Source organism: Mus pahari, chromosome 15, assembly GCF_900095145.1.
Source record: "Mus pahari chromosome 15, PAHARI_EIJ_v1.1, whole genome shotgun sequence".
In the NCBI taxonomy this organism is placed as follows: domain Eukaryota; kingdom Metazoa; phylum Chordata; class Mammalia; order Rodentia; family Muridae; genus Mus; species Mus pahari.
Genome location: NC_034604.1, coordinates 68979427 through 68987076, shown reverse-complemented (window position 1 = coordinate 68987076; position 7650 = coordinate 68979427).

The following is a 7650-nucleotide window of genomic DNA, read 5'->3' as shown; positions in this document are numbered from 1 at the left end:
TGTGTGTGTGTGTGTGTGTGTGTGTGTGAGAGAGAGAGAGAGAGAGAGAGAAAGAGAGAGAGAGAGAGAGAGAAAACGATGAGGGACATCTAGAACACAGGGTTTGGGTACAGTTAGTTATACGGCACTAATGAGCCAATGAGACCTGGCTCTTCCTACTCAGGAATTGTTCCAACTCAAGTTTGGACAACCATATCCAAATTATACAAAGGCCCATGGAAGTCTAGAGAAATCTACTGAAAAAAATGAATAGATTTTCTAAGATCAGATGTCAGTTTCCAAGTTAATGGATCTTCCAGAGTGGCAAAAACAAACAAACAAACAAACAAAGAAAAAAACCTTTCTTTTAGTAGCCCAGGAAACCACTGCCCACCCAACTAGGAGGCTGTTGGTGGTGTGTCGCCTTGCTAAACTAGCATGTCTGTGTGTCTTCCTTTCATTTAACAGGTCTTCAGCAATGTGGACTATTGCTGAACCAGCTAAATGCTGCCTTCTGCGCCATAAATCTGACTGTGCCCCTGCCGAGTGTGTGTGTGTGTGGGGGGGGGTGCCTTCAGGAACTACCTGGAAGTTCAGCCCTAAGATGGCAAGAACTGGCGTTCTGGGAAATAGGGCAGTCAGGGAAAAGGGTGTCCTATTTAGAAAAGTAAATGGTTCTGAATTGCAAAGTTTCCCCTGCCTTCTGTCGTGCAGAGTAAATGATTCACAGCTAAACAGCTTGCTATGCCAAGAGCTAGGGACCAGCCATTCATTATGCTCTCAACGGTAGGCCTCAAGGTGACTGCACCTTAGTACTGAAGGCAAAACCTCTCAAAAATGCACGCACAGTTAAGACGGCAATACTCTGCAGCACTGGAAGTTAGCAAGTATTTTAGAGGACGCTCGGAATGTCCAACTCCCTCATACCTAACAGGGCTTCATGAAAAGAGAATTTGAATAAGTTTTGGTTGGTTGGTTTATTTGTTTGTTTGGTTGGTTGTTTGGTTGGTTGGTTGGTTTCTATACTAGAGATTGAACCTAGAGACTCACAAGTGCTAGAGATGCACTTTACCACGTGACATATGCTTCCAGTCCTTTCTCCATTCTTTATTTTGAGACAGCCTTCCCAAGTTACTCAAGCTAGCCTTGAACTTACAATTCTCCTCCTTCCTTGACCTCCAAATTAGGCAGGGTTGCCAGCTGGTACCACCAGACCCTGCTCAACTTTTGGTTTTATTATTAATTTGTTTGTTGTATTTATATTGTTGCAGATGGAATCCAGGGCCTTGTGCATGGCTAGGCAAGAACACAAAATGTCATTTTAAAAACCAGAAGTGAGTGGGGTCGCATACGATGACAGGATCCAGTGAACTTTGTGAAGCCTATTTGTAGTTCACTTGCTTGTATATAAATGCAACAGCCAACTCCACTTTGCCATAATTAATAAGACTCTACATCAAACCCTGCCACTTATCAAGTAACCCAGGAAAGTTCATTATTCAACTGCTTGGAGCTTCCACTAGCAAACCTAGAAAAGAAGAAGAATGGGGCCCTTTCTGTTTTGTGGAGATGCTGGGGTGACCAGGTGAGACAAGATGTGGGCAAGGATTGTCCCAAAGATCACATTCACAAAGGGGTGACTGTGTGGAGTTCTCTGTGATCAGTCAGTGTTAGCATAATAGAGTGCAAAGAGATGTCAGAGAATTGGGCTTAACAGTTACCTATGTCTCAAAGATATTAAGAGATTCTCTTGGCAAGGGAGAGAATTGACATTTATGGAACTACTTCCAGAATTAGATCTCATAAAAGGTATTTCTGTTATGGGACCCTCATGACAACTGTATATAATACGTTTTGTTGTGGCCATTGTATAGGTGAGATTTCTGATGTCAACAACATTGGGGGGGGGGGATGGCATGAAAAGCACTTGGGCCCAGGTTTGTGCTGGCAATTCAGGAGCATTCCACTCTGCAATGCTGCTCCTAAAGGAGAGAAAGAGGGAGACAGAGAGAGAGAGAGAGAGAGAGACAGAGACAGAGACAGAGACAGAGACAGAGAGAGAGACAGAGAGAGACAGAGAGACAGAGAGAGACACAGAGAGAGAGACACAGAGAAAGAGACAGAGAGACAGAGACAGAGACAGAGACAGAGACCCAGGTTCTTCCCATCATCCTCATTGTCTCTTTAATTGTCAGAAAAGTTGAAAGAGCACACCTGGTAATGCACATGGAAATGACCAGAGAATCCCTGGGGCTCACCAACCACTCCAGCCTGATTGGTGAACTCCAGACCAATCAGTGTCCCTGTCTCAAAGAAGGAGAATGACATTCCTAAGGTTGAGCATTAAGATTGTTCTCAGTCCTCCACTTGCAACCACAACCACAAACTTACACACACACACACATACACACACACACACACACACACACCTCTACCTGGCTCCAAGTGCTAACATTTGTTATGAGTGCTTTATCCTGACACCCCCTGCACATACATATTATCACTTCCAAAAATCATCTGAGAGTAAGACATGATACTCCTTTATTGAAAATTTTTGAGTATTTTCTAAGAGAAAAGACATCCTCTATCAAAATAATCAAAATCAGAATAGAGCCATCAGTTACAACACTGTTATCTAATCTAAACATTTCATCAACTCTTATTGATGGGGAAAAAAGAAAAAGAAAGAAATTCTAGTCCAGATCTAGCCCAGGAGTCCATGTTACATTCAGTTGTCGTAGCTCACAAGAGGGTATTTCCTGCTAGTAAAGATAAATGTTTTATTTTCTGTTTCTTTCATTAATCATACATGCATAACCTATGTATATCTATTTTAACTTAGCATTAACAAAGAATCTTCTGATAAAACTGTACACAGACTCCTTTAAGCTTTTTGGCAGACTGACCTCTCATCCTTGGATCCTCTCTTCCTCCCGCCTGGTTCAAATTTGCAAGAATCTTACTTGGTCAGTTGATCGAGATCCCAGCACATTTGACATTTGACCTCAGTATCTGTTCGAATCCTCCCTGTACTTTTGATCTCTGATTGTTCTTGCCTGTCTTTAACCAGCATCCCATCTGGTCAGTTTAGCAAGAAGCTGCCTATCTTTGATTTTTGCCTCTTAGTGATTTTTTTCCCACCAGCTCACTAACTGACTCCCTCCAAACTCTGCTCCTTGGCTGTAATCTCCAATTCTTTTTGTCCCATCTCACACCTAATTGCAGTGCTCCCCATTACAACCCTCATTACCATTTTAATAAATACCAGAATGACTTTCTCTTTAATGGACTTGAAGAGGGAAGAAGAGACAAAAGGATCACCATGACTTCCAAGCCACCGCAGCCTAGGTAGGAAGTCCCTGGCAATCACGACGACTCGGGCAAACTCAGTCTCAGTCTCTACCCACTAAGCAGAGTCAAGTTCAAATAGAGACAATACTGAGATCTGTGTATAAGCCAATGATAATTACTTATGTGTTTAATAGCCATGTGTGATGTTCCCCAGGGGCCAGCTTTCCCTACAGAATACTCAGGGTTTAGAAGTTCAACTTCTAGATCTTTCTAATTCTTCCACTGTATCCAGCATTGCTCTCACTACTCAGAGCTTGGCTATGACACATCTCATCCTTTGTCACTAACCCTCCTGCAGTTACTGTCTCCCTAGAGAAGGTGCTACAGTAGAGAAGTGGGTTATGGGTAGGCTGTCCACCTGCTTTATTTGCCATACCAGACCCTATAGAGACTGGTTAACAGCTTTAATAAAGAGCTGGAGTAGCTCAAAAGAATCTGAATAGAAGCCTAGACAACCTGCAGCTGTGCATGCAGTATGAGTTCCCCCCAAATTCCAAGAGTGGCCAGGGGTTCAGCTCATCACAATGGGACATGCCTGGGTCTAGCTCCACAGCTTTCAGGAACCTTCCTTATTTCACGTATTTAATTTATTAGCAGTTTGCTCTGACTTTCCTCACAATAGGAAAGTGTTCTCTCGAACTCTCCCTTTCCATCCTCCAGTCATCACACCACCTACAGTAACAGCCTTGGGTGGTGACCACTTGTCTTAGTCACTGTTGTATTGCCTTGAAGAGACACCATGACCAAGGCAACTCATAAAAGAAAAGTGTGTCACTGGGGGCCTTGCTTATGGTTTCAGAGGGTTAGCTATTACTATCATAGCAGGAAGCATGGCTGCATGCAGGCAGAGGCTGGAACAGTAGCTGAGAACTATATCATGATCCATAGACTAAGAGAGAAAGACTCTTGGCTTGCAGTAGCTTCTGAAACCTCAAAGCCCGCCCCCCCAGTGACACACTTCCCCCAACAAGGCCACACCTCCTAATCCTTCTAATCCTGTCAAAGAGTCCCACTCCCTGGAGACCAAGCATTCAAATCTTTGAGCCCGTGGGGCAATTCTTATTCAAACCACCACACCATTGACTTTCCAAGTATGGGAGAAAAGCCAGATCAGCTAGAGTAGAGCAGGCTGAGGTCTCAGTGCGGTACCACCCGGAACATCTTCCCCCAAAGTCAGAGTTGCTGTTGTCCCTGTCTTTTTGATTTGTAGTAACTAATGACTAACAGCTGACCCATGTTGTCTCTCTCTGTGTGTCTGTGTGTGTGCATGTGTCTGTGTGTGTAGATGGAAATGCTTCACCACACACCTTCCAAGACCCATTCTCAGAGTCTTATGTGTGATGGCTATTCTTGACTGTCAATTTGACTACATCTGGAATTAACGAAAACCCTAACAGTTGGGCACACCTGGGAGGGATTTTTCTTGACTGAATCATTTGAAGTGGAAACACCCACTGTAAATCCCAGTCTTTTGAGGAGAGTGGATCCACCTTAAATCCAGACTACACCCTCTGGTAACAGCCTATATGAAAGGCATGGAGGAAGGAGGCTCTTGTTTTTTGGCTGGCAAGTTCATCCTGTACTGGTTACAGCCTATTTCTTCAGGATTCCACCGTATGCTAAAGACCAGCTGGGACATCCAGCCTCATGGACTGAACAATTATTGGATTCTTGGACTTTCCTCTAGAAAACAACCGTTGTTGGAAGAGTTGGACCATAACTTGTAAACCACTCTAATTTATACATTTATACAGAAAGACTCATTCTATCAATTCAGTTTTTCCAGAGAGCCCTGACTAATACAATGTATGGTCAGAGAAACAATCTGATAATTGTCTCAATTATTTTTGCAGACTGTCATAGCATTAAAAGATCCTGACAGAGTAGAAAATTATTTAAGCCCCTAGACCTGTGTCCAAAATAGCTCCATTGTTCCAGGATACCAGGTGTTTGTGGTTTTTGCCAGGTGTTTGCTGTTTTTGCCTTTCTATAGCCCAATGCCAGGTGTTTGTGGTTTTTGTGTCTTTATAAACCTCTTACCCCTTGAGCTCATCTTCGACTCCTCTACCCCTGCGTGGGATACAAGTCGTACCCCAGTGCACTGGTCTTTCCGGAATAAACCTCTTACAGTTTGCATCAAGACCGTTTCTCATGAGTGATTTGGGGTGTCGCCTCTCCTGAGTCAACGTGGGGGAGTCCTCACGTTGTGGATCTTTCAGCATTAAGTGTATTCTTTTGCCTTTCTACTGAGAGACCAAAGGAAGGAAGCACAAGTGAAGTTCATGGTTTGACTCCCAGAACCAGCCAATTATGCTGAAGGCCTCGGTAGCTCTCCAATGAGATGCCTGCCAGGCTAGAAACACTCACCCATTGCTTGCCACATTCTATAAAACTTTGCCCTGAAAAGTCCGAAAACCGTTCTGAATCCTGCGTGCTGGCGGTGGGCAGAGGCCAAGTTTGAACGTGAATAGAGGCCCTGGTGTGATTGCATTGGGTCGGCTCCTGATTGGTCTTCTCAGGCTTCACTTCCTTGGCAGTATACTACTATTTTTATTGTCTCTTCACCCTTCCCAAGAATGTGGTGTAAGAATGACTACTACATCTACCAGTGTGCACAATTAGGAATCAGTGATGAACCTTCAATGGAGATCCCTCACCCTCTTCAAGCAGATGATGGACTAAGAGGACTGCTTTTACTCGGGAAGTGCTAGGCACAGGCAAACGCGTGTTACTGGTTACCTGCCTTTATAAGTGGGACGATTTGAATAAACAAAGTCGTGAGTGTGGGTAGCATAGTGAGTGAAGGATAAAGATTTAGAATAGGGTGGAGGTAATGACACATTTGTATATATTGTATACCTATGTAGCTATCATGCAGTTGTGGTAAAGTTCTTCATCGTGTCCAGGCACCAACTCTTCCAGTTCCATTGCACTTTTTTTTTTCATTTTTTTTTCTTGTTCTCAGTTGTCAAATTCATCATTCTTCATTACTTTCATATTTGTCTTTGAGAAAGGATACAACTCTGTCATTGATGTCAATGTTGTGGCTCTTCAGAGCCAGTTTGATCAAACCGCAGCACCTCCTTGCCTGTGCAGTTCCCAAATACTGCAATAGATATTATGTCATTTGTCCCCAAGTCCAGGCCCTCAGAGAGACTTTCCTGGGTTGTATTCTATTCTGTTGATAAGGACCTCAACTCAAGTCTTTCCCAGCATGTGGACGAAGTGTGAGCGATCATTCTGTGTCCTATCATCTTAAGTAGAACATTTGTAATTACACTGTATGACTACAGCACAGCTTGAGGCCCACTCATCTCTTCTTCTGGCCATGTTTATTGTATACTGATATATGATCTTGTCCAATACTGATCAAACACCTGTGTTCTGGATTGAATAGGATTACCAACATGTGGAATGTTAGCATGGAATTTATAAATATAGCCTTATGCGTAAATATTTCGTCTTCAGTCAAGTTAACATAAATTCATTCTGTATGAGATTAGGCCTCAAATCCAAAGAGTACTTTCATTACAATTTTAATATGTCCCCTGAAGCCTCACGTATTGGTGGGTTTGAACTTCTGGGAATTGAAGAGACCTTGAGGACTCTGACCTAAGGGACAAGTTAATAACTCCCTAGAGGACTCATAGTGGGTCGTCATTAGATGTTGAAAGATAGATGGAAGTAGATCTTTTAGACAATGTAACTTCCCTGATTCTTTGCTATACCCTGCTCTATGCTATGGGGTGTCACTGTGTCACTATGAGGTGTGGCTGTGTCACTATGGGGTGTAATTGTGTCACTGAGGTGTTTTTGTGTCACTGCGTCACTATGAAGTGTCACTATGTCACTGTGTCACTATGTCACTGTGTCACTATGAGGTGTCACTATGAGGTGTGACTGTCACTATGAGGTGTCACTGTGTCACTATGAGGTGTAATTGTGTCACTGAGGCCTTTTTATGTCACTGTGTCACTATGAAGTGTCACTATGAGGTGTGACTGTCACTATGGGGTGTCACTGTGTCACTATGGGGTGTAATTATGTCACAGGTGTTTTTATGTCACTGTGTCACTATGAGGTGTGGCTGTGTCACAATGAGGTGTCACTGAGTCACTGTGTCACTATGATGTGTCCCTGTGTCACTATGAGGTTTCCCTGTGTCACTATGAGGTATCACTATGAGGTATCACTGTGTCACGATGAGGAGTCACTGTGTCACTATGAGGTGTCCCTGTGTCACTATGAGGTGTCACTATGAGGTATTACTGTGTCACGCTGAGGAATCATTGTGTCACTATGAGGTGTCACTGTGTCACT